At 43.5% G+C, this 20998-nt stretch overlaps 1 protein-coding gene across 2 annotated transcripts in view; it reads right to left on the bottom strand.

Annotated features, from left to right (window-relative positions):
* LOC142662070 (BAR/IMD domain-containing adapter protein 2-like) overlaps positions 1–20998 on the bottom strand; it is a 216472-nt gene that overhangs the window by 165199 nt on the left and 30275 nt on the right. The gene's annotated exons all lie outside the window — the stretch shown is intronic.

Genomic DNA, 20998 nt, shown 5'->3' with positions numbered 1-20998 from the left:
ATCTTATGATGTACTTTAGATATAAAATTAAGAATCTGCATGTCATAGTGACATGTCAGAAGTTTGGATTGGTGGGGGTCCGAGCACTGAGACCCCCACCAATCGCTATAACGAAACAGCTGAAGCGCTCGTGTGAGAGCTCAGCCGCTTCGTGTATGTTCGGCTTTTTCCGGAAAGCCGATGTTTCGGAGCAGGGGCTCATAGACTTTCTATTGAGTCCGTACACTAATACATTTATTTCCGGAAACAGCCAAGCAGACAAGAAGCGGCTGAGCGCTCACACGAGCGCTTCAGCTGTTTCGTTATAGCGATTGGTGGGGGTCTCAGTGCTCAGACCCCCACCAATCCAAACTTCTGACATGTCACTATGACATGTCAGAAGTTTGACGAACGTTTAGCTACACTTTATGTTTACCGCCATCAACGTACTCTTATATATTTAAAAAAAACGTATAAACAACAATTCCCTAAAATGTCCTAAAATAGTTCTCACTCCCGTTATAATAGGATGCAGAGATGCAGAAAATTCAAATAGCAAGAAATATATTAGGAAATTTCCCTGATGTAGAATTTAGGTTTATCATACATGAACCTCGAGTTCAATGTAGGTAAGAGTCCTAGACTGGACATATTGGGGAAGATCATTTATCAAGTTATTCCATTACTATACAAAAACAGGAGAAAACACAGCAAGGTTTCACTTCATTCAGCTGATCTGTGGGGGTGCTGGGAGTCGGACCCCAAGCACTCAAATTTTAATGGTCTATCCTAAAGATAAGCCATCAATATTTAAAGTCCCAGTAAACCCTTTAACATAAAGTGTAGGTTGCATACATACACATAGCCAATAGTCCTAGAATTTTTCTACTGGCATCTAACTTTTGCATTGTATTCTATTGATATCTATGAAAGTTCTTATTGCTATGCCACGATGAAAGGCACATTTGTTCCTGAATTGTTTGCACAGCAGAATCTTTCAGTGTGGTTTGTTTGGTAAGTAGTATGTATAATGGGAGTCCAATGCTTAGGTAGTGCACTTACTGATATAAATTTTCGTCCTTGGTAGATTATTCTTTAGGCCTCAGGCACGTGACCGTATGTGAAATCTGTATCACACGTATCCCGAATAAATCCGTAGTCTATTATAATGGGGCCATGCATAATATAAAAATACACCAGTGTGCGGAGAATTAAGTGCATGATTCATCAGATGCCATATAGCGGACTAAATCGTCATTGCTTCTACTAGAACTATGCTGCCATATTTTTTTTACAAGCCAAAATGCCCACAGTCTTCCCATTGAGAATTTCCCTGGATGCCCTCCTCTATATCATTATCACTGCTAGTGGATGTCATTCTATAATAAAACTTTATTCTGAAATAGCTCTTCTTCTCTAGGCTCCTGCCAGTTCCAAAAACTGCTCAGTGCCCTCATCACCGGAACCCCTGAGGAGTTCTGCTAATCTAAAGGGAGGGATTGCTTTGCTTTTCTGGTCTGTTACTCTGGCCACAGACATGAGATAATTGTCGGAGATACATATAAATATAAGATTTAATCATGCCCTTTCGTCCAACAAACTGCTAACAGTTAAAGGGGTTATCCAGTTTTGTTTTGTTCTTATTATTATTATTTGTGGAATATGAAATTAAACGTTTTTCTAATACACATGTAGTAGAAATTCAGCTTACATATCTTTCTTATATCACTACAGTAGGCTCCTGTCTCTGCAGTAGGTTGGTGTAGTCCACCGATTATTTATTTGTATTGTATCCACAGGCTAACTGAATATGTCTAAACATGGCGTCAGTCATGTAACCAGCACTCACACACATCATGTGACCTCTAGCATTCCGGTAGAAACAGGGTTACATGACATACATGTGTTAAGCCCACATAGAGGACAAATCCATGGGCTAAAGGTTATATTACACGACATGATGTGGGCCGTGTAAACGAGTGCCGATCAACGAAACAGCTTGTCGATCGGCGCACGTTTGCTCCTTTCACAAGGAGCTAGTATGGGGACGAGCGCTCTTTAATCTTATTGCTCGCCCCCATAAATTTCTATCGTGTCGGCAGCACATTTCCCTGTTTACACAGGGAGATGTGCTGCCGACAACGATAAAAGTTTATGCATTTAAAACAAAACAATCAGCCGACGAACGAGCCCTGTTTACAGAGGGCAATTATCGGGAACGAGCGTTCTATGAACGCCCATTTTCCCGATAATTGGCCAGTGTAAAAGGGCCTTAAAGAGGCTCTGTCACCACATTATAAATGCCCTATCTTCTACATAATGTGATCGGCGCTGTAATGTAGATTACAGCAGTGTTTTTTATTTAGAAAAACAATCATTTTTGACGGAATTATGAACGATTTTAGCTTTATGTTTATGAGTTTCTTAATGCCCAACTGGGCGTGTTTTACTTTTTGACCAAGTAGGCGTTGTGGAGAGAAGTGTATGATGCTGACCAATCAAGGTCATACACTTCTCTCCATTCATTTACACAGCACATAGTAATCTTACTAGATGATGCAGCCACATACACACACACTAAAGTTACTCAAGTGTCCTGACAATGAATAGGCATCACCTCCAGCCAGGACGTGATGTCTATTCAGAATCCTGACACTTTGGTAACGTTTGTGTGAGATTTACAGCAAGGCAAGCGTAATCTCGCGAGATTACGCTGTAAACTGTGATTTAAAACAAGATTATGCTTGCCTTGCTGTAAATCACACACAAACGTTACCGAAGTGTCAGGATTCTGAATAGACATCACGTTCTGGCTGGAGGTGATGCCTATTCATTGTCAGGACACTTGAGTAACATTAATGTGTGAGTAAGTGGCTGTACATAGTGATCTAGTAAGAACACTATGTGCTTTGTAAATGAGTGGAGAGAAGTGTATTATGCTGATTGGTCAGCATCATACACTTCTCTCCACAACGCCCACTTGGTCAAAAAGTAAAGCACACCCAGTTAGGCATTAAGAAACTCATTAGCATAAAGATAAAAAAGGTCATAACTCCGTCAAAATTTATAGTTTTTCTAAAAAAAAAACACTACTGTTGTAAAGGATCTGCCAGACACAGCTTCTGTGTCGACGCCCGTGGGTAATCAGTCTGCACCTGCTCCTAAGTCTGATAGAGTGACAGGATCTTCTACCAGTCAGGCTGGGAGGCTGAGGAGTGGGAGAGCCTATCACAGCCTGGCCAGACGGAGCTAGCTCCCACCCTCTGTCTATTTATACCTGCATTTCCTGCTCCTCCTTTGCCTGTGATTCTTTTCTGTTTCCTGGCTCTGCTGCTCCTGCTGTGATTATTGACCTTGCTTCATTTTTGACCCTGGCTTTACTGACTACGCTCCTGCTCTGCGATTTGTACCTCGTGCACTCCTGGTTTGACTCGGCTCGTTCACTACTCTTATTGCTCACTGTGTTGCCGTGGGCAACTGCCCCATTTCCCTTAGCTTCTGTGTACCCTCGTCTGTTTGTCTGTCGTGCACTTATTGAGCGTAGGGACCGTCGCCCAGTTGTACGCCGTCGCCTAGGACAGGCCATTGCAAGTAGGCAGGGACTGAGTGGCGGGTAGATTAGGGCTCACCTGTCTGTCTCCCTACCCCGTCATTACAGCTGTAATCTACATTACAGCGCCGATCACATTATGTACAAGATAGGGCATTTATAATGTGGTGACAGAGCCTCTTTAAGTCAATAGGAGTAGTGGTGGAATAATAAAAAATCACTACATTACTGTGCCTGTATTCACTGTCTATAGATGATTTATAAAATGGCTGCCTGTCTCTAGGGGATGTTGTAATTTTATGGCTTGAAAATATTTTGTTAGGAGAAGGTGTGTGCAGCCAGTGTCAGTATAGCAGTTTTGCTTGTCCGTTTCAGGGCCTAGATTTGTGATGAAGGGTTTAGAGCAGTTAATTTCCAGGGTCAGAGAGCAGGCAGCTGAAAGGGGTCTGGAGTGGGTCCAAGAGCAGCTGGGGGCTCTAGCAGGATCCCCGGCAGGGAGTCCCTCCAGTGCCCTGCATTCCCGGCCGCCTGAACACTTGAGCCCCTCTACCTCCCCTCTTTCCCGGCGCAGACAGAGGTGTGTGTCTTGCCCCTTACCTGTTTCTGCTGTGGCGGTCCCTGGTGTAGCTGTCCCAGTGGCTGGAAGCGGTGACGGTGTACTGGTGTCGACTGCTGGCTCAATGGCGGTGTTGGAAGCGGCAGCAGCTGTGGAGAAGCCTGGAGCGAGAGGACGAGGTGCGGAACGCCGGGTTTCGAGTTGGCACGAGGTCAGCAGGGTCCGCTGGTCTGTGGAGTGGCGTGGAGCTGGTTGTCGGGAGCAGCGGTCTTCATCAGTGATGCAGCAGCCGGGAGCGGTTTTCCCCTTTCCAGTGCGGCGGGCTCGTTCAGGTAGCCCGCCAGGAGTGCTTCTGTGGGGCTAGCGCAAGCCAGGATTCAGCGGCTGTCAGGGTGAGTGCCTTCGGCGCTGCTAGAGCGCAATCTGCTGGGTCGGAGGCCGGTGAGCATAGTGCAATCTTTGGCATGGGTGATCCGGCGCCATCTGTTGGCCGTTCTGAGTATTACAGTAGTAGTGCCAGGCCGGTGCCACCTGCTGGTCAGGAAGTGTATTACATCAGAGGTGGCAGGCCTGCGCCACCTTCCGGTCAGTTTATATATTGTGGGCGGCAGTAGTGGTAGGTCTGCACCGACTGCTGGGTATGAAGAAAATTTACATCATCCAGCGCCTCCTGATGGTGACATTGGCCAGGTGGCAGGTGTTTTGTCTGTTTGCTTGATGTTACATGTGTCATCGGGACAGGAGTTCGATGTGGAAGTGGCTGATGCTCTACGGCGGGCGCTCGGGGTGCCCAGGCTGCTCGGTCAGGGGGCGGACTTCGATTGTTGAGGCAGGCCCTTCGTCTTTTAATGCATTAGATGCCGGTGTCCAGACAGAAAAGTTAGACGGGGCTAATAAGCCCTTGCCAGTTTCAGATACAGCAAAGGGGAGCATGAACATTTGCTTTGAAGGGTCATTAGGCGCACACTTATAGCCGGAACTACAGGAGAAGATTTTGAAAAAGGAGAATTTGGATATTTTTACTTTACTGCCATTGGAGCGTTTCAGTGTTGTACGGTGGGAAAAGGGCAAGGAGCATTGTAAGGAGGAGGATGAGGAGAGAAGACGGTATAGGCTGATTCCGCGCACGTTTGGAAACTGGCTATGAACTTTTTCCATCATGGCTAGCGTTGTAGGGGAAAAATGTCTGGAGCATTATTCCGGCTTATTTTACTACCTGGATTCTATTTGGGAGGCTTATAGAATGTATGGGAGACCTGCTTGGCTTAAATATGAGAGCACCTGTAAATGGGGAATTTATTGTGTCTATAGACACGAATGTGCTGGGTGTGGGGGTGGTAACCACCTCGTCTTCAGATATTTTAAGCGGGCACGCGGAGGTACGACGAAGGCAGGAGACGGTACTGCTAAAGGGGAGAGTCCAGTGAAACTCCACGCCATGACTCCTTGGCTAAAGATGTACCCCGACAGTGAGAAGGCGCAGCTGTTATTGAAGGGTTTTGTGGACGGATTTAGGATTCAGTTTTCCCCCGGGGGTGGGTGTTTTGATGGCTAATAACCTGCGTTCGGTGCGGGATAATCTGGACGTGGTACGGGACAAGTTGAAGAAGGAAGTTTTGTTGCGTAGAATGTTAGGCCCCTTTTCTAATGTTCTTATTTCCAATTTGCGTGCCTCCCAGCTGGGAGCAGTCCCCAAGAAGGAGGCGGACAATTTTCGGCTTATATATAATTTATTTTATCCGAAGGGTTCTTCGGTAAATGATGATATTGATGAGTCTTTGACGCGGGTTTCCTATACATTGTTTGACGAGGCGGTTCGTTTGGTTTGGACGTCGGGGCGAGGGGCGCTGATGGCTAAGGTGGATGTGGAGTCTGCATTTTGCCTTTTGCCAGTGCACCCGGACTCCATGCACTTGCTGGGGTGCTCATTTGATCATCTTTTTTATATTGATAGGTGCCTCCCTATGGGATGGCTCTATTTCTTGTGCCTATATCGAAGCCTTCAGCACGTTTTTGGAGTGGGTGATCTGTGAACATGCTGGCTCTCAATCAGTTATTCATTATCTGGGTGACTTCTTTTGTGTGGGCCCTTTGGCTCGGCTGTCGTGTTCGATATTGTTACAGTCAGTAGTGGATGTTTTTTTTTACCTTGGGGTTCCGTTGGCTTTAGAAAGAACTGAGGGACCGACCGCAACACTCTGTTTCTTGGGAATTTAAATTGATTCCCAAGCAATGGAATGTAGGTCACCAGATGGAAAACGTATCTGTCTGCGGGCAACAGTGTAGGAGGCTCTGGTGAAAACAAAAATCACCCTGCGGCTCCTGCAATCTCTTTCAGGGAAGCTCAATTTTGCCTGTAGAATTATGCCCATGGGCCGTTTTTTCTGTAGGCGTTTATCACAATCTACCGCTGGTATTCGATGTCCCCATCATTTTATTCACCATGGCCGGGAGCATTAGGCGGATTTGAGAGTGTGGGATTTGTTTTTGGTAGAATATAACGGCAGATCATTGTGGATTGCGGTGGCAGTTTCGAATGTGGAGTTGCAATTGTGTACGGATGCTTCCGGTTCTATCGATTTCGGGGCTTATTTTTGAGGAAAATGGTGTGTCAGTATTTGGCCACTGGAGTGGAGGGAGTGTGGTTTGTCGGGTATTCTCTGTTTTCTGGAGTTGTTTCCCATTCTAGTTGCGGTGGAAATTTAGGGAAAACATGTCCAATCGGTCAGTGGTTTTTCATTGTGATAACATGGCAGTCGTGTGAGCTATTAATAGTTTGTCCACCAACCCCTCCCCCCCCCACACACCCCCGGTGATCACATTGTTACCTCAGTTGGTCCTTCTGTGTTTGAGATGGAACATTCTATTTAGCGCTCATCATATTCCTGGTATTTCCAATGACATTGCTGATGCTCTATCTCAATTGCAGTGGGATAGTTTCTCTTTGCTAGCTCCAGAGGCAGAGACGTTTCTTGCCCCGAACATCTTTTGGGAGTGGTGTCGATCGCCTGATATGGTGGGCGAAGTGTTCGCTGGTCCCTGCTACGTGGGATGCTTATACCAAGATATGGGTGAGATGGTTCCAGATGGAGGATTCTTGGCGTAGTCAAGGGAGTCTTTTTAGTGCTTTAGAGGGAATATTTTGTTTTCTGTTATCTTTTATGGAGAGTGGGTCTTCAACTTCCTCAGTTGTTAAGTCGGTAATGGCACTTTCCTTTTTATTTAAGTTGGTTGGTTGTACGGATGTTACTAAGCAATTTTGGTAAGGCGGGCTCTGCAGGGTTTTCAGAAAGGGCATATTGGGCAGGATAAGCGTAGGCTGGTGTCTTTTGCAATGTTGGGTATGAGAAGTTGTTGTTTCAATTGGCTTTCTCCTGGGCTTTCTATGGGGCCTTTCGGGTTGGTGAATTAGTTAGTCCCTCCAAACAGGTGCAGGATGGTATTCAAGTCACGGATGTAATTTTTCGGGATAGTGTGCTGAGAATAATGTTGTACCATTCCAAAACTGATAGGAAGGGAAATGGTTTTTAACTCTGTTTAACTAAGATTCATGTGGGGGAATCGTTTCCGGTGGGGTGTTTTCTGCATTTAATGGCTGTGCGTCCTCAGGGTTTTTCCTCTTTTCTGGTGCATGCGGATGGTTCAGTGTTGTCCAGATATCAATTTATTGCCGTTTTTAAGAAATGCGTACAGTGCTTGGGACATTCACATCTGGATTACAGCTCACATTCTTTTGGAGCCGCTACTGAGGCTTCTCGTTCTGGGTTTGACACTGCATCAGTAAAGAGGATTGGCCGTTGGGAGTCCTGCCGCTTTTGTTAGGCCGCATTTGCTGGTATGTTGATTTCTTTATCTTGGGGCTGCTTTGGTTAGGGAGGTGACTTCTGTCCTGGTTGCTTAATTTTCTTTTACTTTCAAGTTCTAAAAAATGTGGTCTGGATTATTAGCCATTCCTATATTTACTGGGCTGAAAAGCGTGCAAGCGTGCACGCGTGCGTCCGACTGGTAGGTATTTGGGTTTAGATATGGATAAGCTGGTACACTGGGATTGGAGTTTGTGGCCTGACCTGGGATCAGGTAAGGCCTTTTTTTCAGGATGCGGTTAGGGCCTGGGGTCCACCTGGTGTTTTAATAGTTCATGCGGGGGGGGGGGGGGGGTAATGACATTGGGAGTTATCCTATGCGGAACCTCATTAAGAACATTAAGGGTATGTGCACACGCTAGGTACCTTTTACGTCTGAAAAGACAGACTGTTTTCAGGAGAAAACAGCTGCATCGTTTCAGACGTAAAAGCTCCTCCTTGCATTATGCGAGGCGTCTTTGACGCTCGTAAATCTTGAGCTGCTCTTCATTGACTTCAATGAAGAACGGCTCAAATTACGTTGCAAAGAAGTGTCCTGCACTTCTATGCCGAGGCAGTCATTTTACGCGTCATCGTTTGACAGACGCGTAAATGACAGGTCGTCTGCACAGTACGTCGGCAAACCCATTCAAATGAATGGGCAGATGTTTGCCGATTTATTATAGCCCTATTTTCAGACGTAAAACGAGGCATAATACGCCTCGTTTACGTCTGAAAATAGGTCGTGTGAACGCAGTCTTAGAGGGACTTCTTATGTTTTTTAGACGCCCATCCTATGCCGTGAGTAAGTCCCACAGTAATTTTACCGAAGTGTCGGAAGTGTGAATAGACATCGCATCCTGGCTGGAAGCAATGTCTATTCACTCTCAAGACACTTCAGTAAAGTTAATGTGAGTGTATGTGACAGCACAGCGTGATCTGGCGAAATCACGCTGTGCTGTGAATATAAATGGACATGAATGGAGAGAAGTGTATGACGCTGATTGGTCAGCGTCATACACTTCTCTTTACAACACCCACTTGGTCAAAAGTTAAAAACCGTCCAGTTGGCCATTAAGAAACTAATTATGTTCATAACTTGCTCAAAAATGATCATTTTTCAAAATAAAAACCACTGCTGTTATCTACATTACAGCGCCGATCAGATTATGTAGGCGATAGAGCACTTATAATCTGGTGACAGAGCATCTTTAACATAGGCTGGTCATTAAGGGGTTAACCCCTTAAGGACGCAGCCTAGTTTTGGCCTTAAGGCTCAGAGCCCATTTTTCAAATCTGACATATTTCACTTTATGTGGTAATAACGTCGGAATGCTTAAACCTACCCAAGCGATTCTGAGATTGTTTTCTTGTGACACATTGGGCTTCATGTTCGTGGTAAAATTTGGTCGATATATTTAGTGTTTATTGGTGAAAAATTGCAAAATTTAGAGAAAATTTTGAAAAAATTGCATTTTTCAGAATTTAAATGCATCTGCTTGTAAAACAGACGGTTATACCACCCAAAATAGTTACTAGTTCACATTTCCCATATGTCTACTTTAGATTGGCATCGTTTTTTGAACATTCTTTTATTTTTCTTGGTCGTTACAAGGCTTAGAACATAAACAGCAATTTCTCATATTTTTAAGAAAATTTCAAAAGCCTTTTTTTTAAGGTACCTCTTGAGTTCTGAAGTGGCTTTGTGGGGCCTATGTATTAGAAACCCTGATAAAACACCCCATTTTAAAAACTAGACCCCTCAAAGTATTCAAAACAGCATTTAGAAAGTTTTTTAACCCTTCAGGCATTTCACAGGAATTAAAGCAAAGTGGAGGTGAAATTTGCAAATTTCATTTTTCTTGCTGAATTTCAATTTTATTCATTTTTTTTTCTGTAACACAGAAGGTTTTACCAGAGAAACACTACTAAATATGTATTGTCCAGATTCTGCAGTTTTTAGAAATGTCCGACATGTGGCCCTACTGCGCTCGTGGACTAAAACACAAGCCCTAGAAGCAAAGAAGCACCTAGTGCATTTTGAGTCCTCTTTTTTTATTAGAATATATTTTAGGCAGCATGCCAGGTTTGAAGAGGTGTTGAGGTGTCAAAACAGTAGGAATCCCCCAATAGTGACCCCATTTTGGAAACTACACCCCTCAAGGAATTCATTTAGGGTTGTTGTTACCATTTTGACCGCACAGTTTTTTCACAGCACGTATTTGAATTGGGCTCTGAAATGAAAAAAATGAAATTTTTTCCAATAAAATGTCATTTGTGATCAAAATTTATTATTTTCACAGGGAACAAAATACCCCATTTTGTTGCCCAATTTGTCCTTAGTGTGGCATTACCCCATTTGTGGTGATAAACTGCCGTTTGGGCCCATGGGAGGGCTCAGAAGGAAAGGAGCGCTATATGTTTGTTGGAGTCCAGATTTTGTTGGATTGGTTTTCGGGTGCCATGTCGCATTTGCAGAGCCTCAGAGGTATCAAAGCAATGGAAACCCACCAAAAGTGACCCCATTTTGGAAACTACACCCCTCAAGGAATTCATTTATGGTTGTTGTTAGCATTTTGACCACACAGTTTTTTCACAGCACCTATTTCAATTGGGCTGTGACATTAAAAAAATGACATTTTTTCCAATAAGATGTAATTTTTTACCAAAATTTCTTATTTTCACAGGGAACAAAATACTCAATTTTGTTGCCCAATTTCTCCTGAGTGCATCAATACCCCATTTGTGGCAATAAACTGCCGTTTGGGCCCATGGGAGGCCTCAGAAGGGAAGGAGCGCTGTGTGTTCTTTGGAGTACAGATTTTGCTGGTTTGGTTTTCGTGTGCCATGTCGCATTTGCAGAGCCCCAGAGGTATCAAAGCAATGGAAACCCACCAGAAGTGACCCCATTTTGGAAACTACACCCCTCAAGGAATTCATTTATGGGTAATGTGACCATTTAGACTCCATAGTTTCTTCACAGAACTTATTTGAATTGGGCTGGGAATTAAAAAAAAATATATTTTTTCCAATAATATGTCATTTTAGCTAAAAAATTCTTATTTTCACAAGAAATAAAATACTCAATTTTGTTGCCCAATTTGTCCTGAGTGCGGCAATACCCCATTTGTGGTGATAAACTGCCGTTTGGGCCCATGGGAGGCCTCAGAAGGGAAGGAGCGCTGTGTGTTCTTTGGAGTACAGATTTTGCTGGATTGGTTTTCGGGTGCCATGTCGCATTTGCAGAGCCCCAGAGGTATCAAAGCAATAGAAACCAACCACAAATGACCCCATTTTGGAAACTACACCCCTCAAGGAATTCATTTATGGGTGTTGTGACCATTTTGACTCCATAGTTTTTTCACAGAACTTATTTGAATTGGGCTGGGAATGAAAACAAAATTATTTTTGTCAAATAATATGTAGTTTTGGCTGAAAATTTCTTATTTTCACAAGAAAATACCCCATTCTGTTGCGCAATTTGTTCTGAGTGCCGCAATACCCCATTTGTTGTGATAAACTGCCGTTTGGGCCCATGGGAGGGCTCAGAAGGAAAGGACCACCATTTGGCCTACTCGGGATTTTCTAGTGCGAAGTCATGTATGCAGAAGCCCCTCAGGTACCAGTACAGTTGAAACCCGCAAGAAGTGACCCCATTTTAAAAACTACACCCTTAAGGCATTCATCTAGAGGTGTAGTGAGCATTTTGACCGGAGACCTACACCCCATAAACTGTAATGTGGGTTCTCCCGGGTATGGCAATACCCTACATGTGGCTGTTATCAGCTGCCTGGACACACAGCAGGGCCCAGAGGGGAAAGACGAGGGGGGATAAGCTGTGCGGAGTGCATCAGGGTAAGTAAAATTGGGGTAAATTATAAACCAAGGGATGTATGATAAATTTTAAAACACTTTCATACAGAGCTCTGGTTATTCGGGACACGTGTCACATTGATATATTGTGTCCTCCCTTATCCCCCTCTTATAGCAGACTTTGCACCTCTTTTGACTTTTTCCCTTCTTGCCAGTTTGGGGAACTTCTCCTGGAAAGTGTTGCCCTGGTACGATGCGTGTGGCCCCGCTTCCAGAAGTACTGGGTGCCCCCCCTTCTTGGTCCCTAAAGATTAGGTTCTTGATAATCACCTCTTGAAATTCCAGGAAAGTTCCCGTCTGGCCTGCACATTGACGTAGCATGTACGCATTGTACAATGCCATCTGTATGATGTGCCCGGCCAGCTTCTTATACCACACCGCATGGCGCTGTAGGGCTTCAGGGCTTGATCTTACAAGTCCATCCCTCCCATGTACCTATTGTAGTCCAGGATGCAGTCTGGTTTGGGGGTGGCCTTTCCTTCATATATCCTAAATCTGTAGGTATACCCGGATGCACTCTCGCAGCTTATACATCTTCACGCCATACCTTGCCCTCATACCCGGCAGGTACTCGCGGAATTGAACCCTCCCTTTAAAATGTACCAGGGACTCATGAATAGAAATACACTTCTCGGGGGTGTATGCTGGGGAAAACCGGGCACTGGAACGGTCTAATAGGGGTCTCCGTTTATACAAACGGTCAAAACTGGGGTCATCTTGGGGTGGGCACGGCTCATTATCAGTATAATGTAAGAAGCGAAGTATTGCCTCATTTATTTATTTTTTTAGGTTCCAGTTCAGTTCTGAAGTTGCTTTGAGGGGCCCATATATTAGAAACCCCTATCAAATACCCCATTTTAGAAACTAGACCCCTCAAAGTATTCACAACAGCATGTAGAAAGTTTATGAACCCCTTTAGGTGTTTCACAAAAATTGAGAGCAAAGTAGAGGTGAAATTTAAATTTTTTTTTTGTCAGAAAATCCTCTTTATACCATTTTTTTCCTGTAACACAAAAGGATTTATGAGAGAAACGCAACTTAATATTTATTACCCAGATTCTGCAGTTTAGAGAAATATCCCACATGTGGCTCTAGTGCGGTAATGGACTGAAACACCGGCCTCCGAAGCAAAGGAGCACCTAGTGGATTTTGAGGCCTCTTTTTTATTAGGCACCATGTCCGGTTTGAAGAGGTCTTGTGGTGCCAAAACATTGGGAACCCCCCAAAAGTGACCCCAATTTGGAAACTAGACCCCTTGAGGAATCCATTGTAGTTTTCTTGGGGTGTATGCAGCTTTTTGATCAGTTTTTATTCTATTTTTAGGTGGCGTGGTGACTAAAAAACAGCAATTGTACAATTGTTTTTTTTTTCGTTTTTTTTTACAGCGTTCACCGTGCGCTATAAATGACATATTCACTTTATTCTGCGGGGCGATACGATTACGGCGATACCAGATGTTTATAGTTTTTTTTTATGTCTTATGGCGTTTGCACAATAAAATACGTTTTGTAAACAATCATTCACTTTTTGTGTTCCCTTATTCTAAGAGCCAGAACTTTTTTATTTTTCAATCAATAAAGCCGTGCGAGGACTTATTTTTTGCGTAACGAACTGTAGTTTCGATCAGTACCATTTTTAGGTACATGTGACTTTTTGATCTCTTTTTATTCCATTTTTTGGGAGGTGAAGTGACCAAACAATTGTGATTGTGGTTCGGTTTATTATTATTTTATTTTACGGCGTTCACCGTGCGGGATAAATAATGAAATAATTTTGTAGTTCAGGCCGTTACGGACGCGGCGATACCAATTATGTATAGTTTATTTGTTTGTTTATATATTTTTATTAATAATAAAGGACTGATAAGGGAAAAAGGGGGATTTTTACTTTTATTACTTTTAAATCTTTTATTTTCTTATTTTTACACATCTTTTTTTAACTTTTTTTTTACTTCATTACTTTGTCCCACTAGGGGACTTGAGGGCAGGAGGCCCTGATCGCTATTCTAATACACTGCACTACATGCGTAGTGCAGTGTATTAGAACTGTCAGCTACTCACTGACAGCAAGCATAGTGGGTCCTGACGTTGTTTGGTGTCCGGTTGCCATAGTCACCATCGCCGGCCGCTATCGCGTAGCAGGCCGGCGATGGCAGCTTAACCCCTAAAAAGCCGCGATCTCTATAGAACGCGGCTTTTAAGGGGTTAATCAGCGGGGACACAGCGATCGGTCCCCGCTGTAGGAGCTGTGACAGCTGCTGAACAAGACAGCAGCGTCACAGCTCCTGTATGTGTCGGGAGGACGGCCGAAGCGGCCGTTACTCCCGAGACGTACTATTACGGCATGGAGCGCGAACGATACAGCTGCCATGACGTAATAGTACGTCAAGGAGCGGGAAGGGGTTAAGGTATTTCTTTATTTATGTTTGGAGGTTGTCAAGGACTTAGCCGCATAATGTTAATATGTTAATTATGTTTATAATATGTTTATACTTGTTTTATATATTTTCAGGTTCTGTAAAAGAAAAACATCTAATAAAGCTGTGACAAGCACCTTCCAATTTATTTGTGTCATTGTATATTTATTAGATAGGAGGGTGTTTGTGTGGCCCCTTGTCGCCCTTGTACCATCATGTAAGAGCTGCTCCTCAGATACTGACAGACATGATGATGAGATGTTGCGGAGGTAGAAATACTTTATAACTTCTGCTCCTCACTAATCTCTTATTCACCTGTTACATACCTGGACAGTGTTACCTGAATGCCAGTGGTCACATGTTGTGTGGGTGGTGGGTCACATGACTGACGCCATCTTTAGTGCATTCAGTTATCCTATGGATGCATTACTATGGATTTTAGACAGAGGCGAATCGTACTGATATTAGAAAGGTATGTGAACTGAGTTTACTTTTCTATTCTTTAAATAGACTAATACAAAAAATAAAAAGTGGACAACCGGTGAGGTTAATCAGACGTTATAGAAGAGCACCCACAGTGGTATTAAGCTTTGTTGTCCGGGCTTGTATGCAAATCCACCCAACTTGCATGTTAATGAGTCTGGTCAGTATGCTAATCATGGACAATTCCCACCGCAGCTTGTTAGTACGCTATGCTAGAGAGAAGTGTTGATGTGGAGCCGGGGACTTGTCCGGTGAGGATCAGTATTACTCACTACACTGTTATGCATTTATATGGAATTCTGATGATACACATGCAGTTCTCGAAGGAAATTAAAATTCCCCACCTTCAGGCCCCATGCACACGACCGTAAAAAACCTCAGTTTTTGCGGACCGGAGCCATTCACTTTCATTGAACACTGACACCTTTCCGTAGCACTACGGAAGGGTGTCAGTGCCGTGGAAATGTTCAGCGAATTATGGAACATGTCCGTTCTTTCGCATTTTGCGTGCCGTACTCCCATACTTTGTATGGGAGCACGGCCTGAAAATGCCGCTGTCAGTCAGAGGCCGGCCGTGACCGCAATCGCGGGCCGTGATTGCGGGCACGGTCGTGTGCATGGGGCCTCAGTCTGTGAATGGGCTCCAGTCAATTGTGCAGATGGGCTGACAGAAATAAAAAAAAATAATTAATTTCCCTGTGTGCTCTCAGGTGTTATTGGAATTTTCGTACTCATAATTATAAAGTAGGACATTGCTATTCATGAAGGTCTCTATTACATTAGTGCAGATCCACTAAAACATACATGGCAGTTAAAAAAACAAAGAATGTGCAGGTGGTCGTATGGAGAGAAACAAAATCTCTGTGGAAAGGCGTTGTCATTTTATGTGCCACCGTTTGCAGCCTCTGTACAATACGGTAAGGTATTTTTTTTAAAAACTAATCAATGGTTCTAGGGGTGGATAGCTGCGTAATACGATATCTGAAAGACCGGGTCTGGAGGGAAAGCGGGCCCGTCTCTGGTCCTTTTCCCCATGACGAAGCCTGGTGGCGATACGCGTTGGGTGTAAGTGGGCTCCTGGCACATCGCTACTCTTTACCCCATTGTATATCTGCATGGTCTGTCAACTTCAATTCTATTATTTTTTTGGCTACCTTGCCAGTTCTGTTTATCGATTCTGATGGTCTATTTCACAGTTGTTTATTTTTGTATGTGACTCACCATGGCTGTTTATTTACAATGTTCTTCTGTATGGTATAGATGTTATGGCCAGTAGCCCACTCAGTACTTTCTTTACTGTGAGGACTTCTATTTTAATCCATTTTTGATGCTATTAACTGTATTTTGTATTTTTATCATGTCTCAATAAAAACTATTTTATTTTGAAAATGTTTGGGTCATTTAACACTGATTTTCTGCATATGTGTTTAATCTCTTAGGACATGTGCTGCATTGTATATAACTCCCTGTCGCCTCCTGGTGTCAGGACCTTGTATGCACCGTTGCTTGATGTGGCAGCCTGAGCGGATGCAAGACAGGTCCCCTGCGGACAAGAGAAAAGGCACCGTGAGTAGATTATTATTTCCTTTTATGTCTGATCGGGGGAGCTGGTGTTTCCGGTCGGGGGCTCCACTCAAAGGCTGGGTTCACACTGAGGTTTTTGCAGGAGGAAAATCTGCCTCAAAATTCCGTTTGGAATTTTGAGGCAGATATTCCTCTGCCTGCACGCCGATTTTCGCTGCGTTTTTCGCCCGCGGGCATTGAGCGCCGCGGGCATAAAATGCAGCGAAATACACTTTCTCTACCTCCCATTGATGTCAATGGGAGGTCAGAGGCGTAAATGCCCAAAGATAGGGCATGCCCCTTCTTTTTCCCGCGAGCCGGTTTTTCCGCTGTTTTCGGCTGTTTTTTGGCGCATTTTGCGGCACAGTTTTCGCGTAAAAAAACTAGTCAAAAAACTCCATGTGAACTCCCCCAAAGGGTCCAATAGGGGTTGGGGGGGTATTGAAGCCCGGCATGGGGCCTGGATCCAACTTGTTACTCCCCTGGGAACACGCAACAATTTTGATCTGCAGTATTAATATGGAATCTGACAGAAAAGGCCTCCGTGTGCCTCCATATGAAATAGAAGGCATATGTAGGCACAGTAACGCCTCAAACACTTCCATGTGTGTCGTATTAGGTTATGTGCACACGACCTCTTTTCAGACGTAATGGAGGCGTTTTACGCCTCAAATTACGCTTGAAAAGACTGCTCCAATACGTCGGCAAACATCTGCCCATTGCTTAAAATGACGGCTCATCAAAAGAAGTGCAGGACACTTCTTGGGACGTTTTTGGAGAAGTTTTCTCATAGACTCTATTGAAAACAGCACCAAAAATGGCCGTAAAAACGCAGCAAAAAACGCGAGTTGCTCAAAAAACGTCTGAAAATCAGGAGCTGTTTTCCCTTGAAAACAGCTCCGTATTTTCAGACGTTTTTGGTTAAGCGTGTGAACATACCCTTAGGGAACCAACTCTGAGGTTTTACACGCATTGTTTTTATTTCCACACCGTACTATATCATAGTGGTATAGTTGTACTATACTACTACCCCTCTCGGACTCCTCTCTATCTCACTGAGACAACAAAGCAGGAATATAGTTTGTCAGTGCTAAAAGTTTTTTTTTTGATAACTGTAATTTATTATATATCTTTTTTTAAATGATATAATATTGGTGGATACTAGAATGCCTGCTGCCACCCCCCTCCCATCCTCCCAGACACTCTCAGACAGACTGACTGAGAGCTAAGACTCACTCAGCCATCAGCAACAGTCCATCCTCCTCTTCTTGTTGTCTTATAAGATAGGGAGGAGGCTGGGGACGGAAAAGACTGACGGATGCCACAGCCAGACACACAGCCTGCCCGCTGCAGTGCTGCCCCAGGTGTTCCTACTCATGCCAGATCTCGGAGTCTGCGCTGGTGTGTCCCTCTATCTCTTTGCCTCCTTCTTCTTCTGCCGTTGTCTCCAAAATGCAGAATAAAGGAGGAAGTTAGGAGAGGTGGTTCTTGATCCCTACGTGGACCTTGATGCCTGTCGCTGCTAGGCTGTTAACATATGCAGCAGTGGCGCTGGCGCAGGAATATTTCATTAAAAAAAGTCCAATCAGTTCGCTGTGATTGCACCCATTTCCCGGTGGTAAAGACGGCCCTGAACCCACTAAACTCCCACCCAACAGCCTAATAAAAAATCTCCACAACTAGAGTATATTTTTCAATTCATATTCGACGCGGAACTAGACAGGGCTGCCCTTTTTGCGCTAGCTATGGAACCCCTGGCCACGCGGATCACCTCTAAACCTAACATTTAATGAATATGTTTTGAGTCATCTGATCACAAAGTAAGCTTATTTGTTGACAGTCCCCTTATTCCTCTCCCTACTTTAAAGAACTTGACCAGACTTCTTGATAACTTCTCCAAGGTTTCGGCATAGCATTTTAACAGCACCAAACCAGAGATCATGTTTTGCAATGTTCCACAACATACACAATGGCGTAGTAAGTTACATTTTCGTTATACAATGTGCCCACACCTTCTCTCATACCTTGCAGTAGCTCTGACCCCACAAATAGATAGCTTATATTCAGTTTGTAGCGTCCATGGACACGGGCCGTCGGGTTTACTCACCTCCCGACGCCCAAAGGCATGGATCCGTGAGCGCTGGTCCCCATCTCCTTCCTAGGAGACGCCAGCGCTATCTTCCGCTCCGTTCTGCTGTGTCATCAACTGCCATGATTTCCTGGTCTATAAGAAGGCCCCAGCCCTCCTGATCCTTGCCTGAGCGTTGTTAGTTTATCCCAGTCTGTCTTGCAAATGGTCCCTTAGTGTTTCCCGTTCCAGTTGTTACCCGTGCCCTGTTACCCGTTCCTGTATCCCGTACTGTTCTTGTTCCTGTGCCTACCAGTGTTGGAGTCGTGTCTACTGCACTTGCTGTCGTTTGCCACGTCCAGTGTCTTTTGCCACGTCCAGTGTCTCCTGCCACGTCCAGTGTCTCCTGCCACGTCCAGTGTCTTCTGCCACGTCCAGTGTCTTCTGCCACATTGGATACTGCCCGCCACGTCTGGCGCTACCTGCTGCATCGGCCTCCATCCGTGCTGAAGCCACAGCCATCGTCTGGACTAGTTCAGGTACCCAAGCGTTACTATTGATTTTCATATAGACTGTGACCTGGTTAGCTGCCTCTTCGCTACGGCGGAGCGGCCTAGTGGGTACACATACCCTGTGACCGTGACACAGTTAATCACCCACCGATGCCAAAATTCATTAGGAAAGACCTAAAGAGATGGCACACACTATTCTTATCCTGTTTTGGGCAGGATACACACCGTTAAATTGGTCGTATACCAACAGGATAATTCATTCGAGTACGAAGGATCTGTGATGAGTCTGAGGAATTTGAAAGACAGGCGAACGATCTACAACAGGGATTTCTAAAGTGTGGATACAAACCATATGACATCGATAATGTCAATCAATGATGTCAACGAGCCAAAAATAAACCCAGAAAAGATCTCCTAACCAAGGGACAACAAATTAAACAACAGACTGAAGTGTGGTTAATTACAAAATTCCATACAAGATGGCGTGATATGACACAAATTTTTCAGAAATACTGGCCAATCCTGGAACAAGATCATGATCTCAAAAATATATTATCCAGGAGACCCAACATTGTGGCTAAACGTAGCAGAACTCTTGGTGAAATGCTTGTCCATAGTCATTACATCTCACCAAATCCAACTTTATTTTTCAACCCAAAGGACCTACATAGGGTTGAAATGCATGTGGTGACTGTATGGCGTGCAGATACATGGAAAAGACTAATATCTTTCATAACTCCAAGAGGGATAAAGAATACCAAATTGTGCATCACATAAACTGCAGAATCTCCGATGTTATCTTTTATGCAACCTGTCCCTGCGGGAAGATATACATTGGCTTCACGTCAAGGGAACTACGTGGATACTTGAACATGTTAGTGATATTAAGAGAGAAGGATCACTGTCATTGTCCGATCATGAGAAAATTCAAAAATTGAATCCAGTTGCCAAACATTTCCTTAAACACCATTCGTGTCAGTGGACGCTATTGAAATTTAGAGGGATTGATCAGGTACAGCTTTGTTCAAGAGGTGGAGATTTAATGCAGAAACTGGCAAAAGTAGAATGTAAATGAATCACGATGTTGAAAAGTGCATCTCCAGATGGCATGGATGTAAGATTATCTTTCACCTGTTACTTGTAAGTAATAGACACTCATAGCTGATTTCCTGTGTATGAATGAATGTATTTTTTGGTATGCATACGTTTTTTTTATTCTATGGTGGATAATAGTTCGGCCTTGTTTATATCAATTGTGTTTAGCCTTTGCAACATATATGTCTTTGAGTATCTCATGGGATTTTCTTTTGACTTCCCCAAGGTACATACGTATTTCTAGGCCAGAAATTGAGGTGAATACTACATATGAATAGATTCCAGGCTTAAGGCCGGTTCACGACGTATGAATAGGCATCATCATCATTGAATCTCTGAATTCGGATAATATTCTGGAAATATAAAGATGTGGCTATATTCAATACAGATTGGAAGATGGGATGAACTAATAATGTGATACTGATGATTTTTTTTAACTTTTCTGGTTATTATTATCTTGATTTACTGTATAATATAAGTCCTAGGTACCACATGGACCATGTGGTTATTTTTTAGATTTATTTATATTTGTCTGTACACTGTTTTGTCACTTCACCCTTATATTATTGTCATCCTTTATTATATATTATATTTCTTCATTTGTCACTCACTTCACACCCTTTGATGTTTATCACTTTCACGCCACACACTTTTGTATTTGTTCACACGGTTTCTCACTTTCTTACTCAGTTATATGTATATATTTATCTACGTCTTTCCTGGACTCAACATATTTATTGGTCCAGTGTACTTTGATTCTCCCCTTTTTCATATCTCTTTTATACACTTTTGCTTCTTCTCTTTGCACTACTTATTTTGCACTTATTGACATGTATATATCTCATGATATATATCCCACTTCCCCTAATCTATTACGAACATAAAATAGATTCTTTAAAGTATTCATAGATTCTAAATATAATTTATAGCATTATAGTATCCTCTGGGATCTGTCGTTATTTCCCTTGTCTTATATTCTACATAATTGCCATGTACCGATTTTTGACGCATGCTAATGGATTTTTTTCAGTTTTTTATACATGTATGTATTTGTACATGCA

Source organism: Rhinoderma darwinii, chromosome 10, assembly GCF_050947455.1.
Source record: "Rhinoderma darwinii isolate aRhiDar2 chromosome 10, aRhiDar2.hap1, whole genome shotgun sequence".
Classification (NCBI taxonomy): domain Eukaryota; kingdom Metazoa; phylum Chordata; class Amphibia; order Anura; family Rhinodermatidae; genus Rhinoderma; species Rhinoderma darwinii.
The sequence above is the reverse complement of the archived record's forward strand: the minus strand, read 5'-3'. Positions and strand labels throughout refer to the sequence as shown.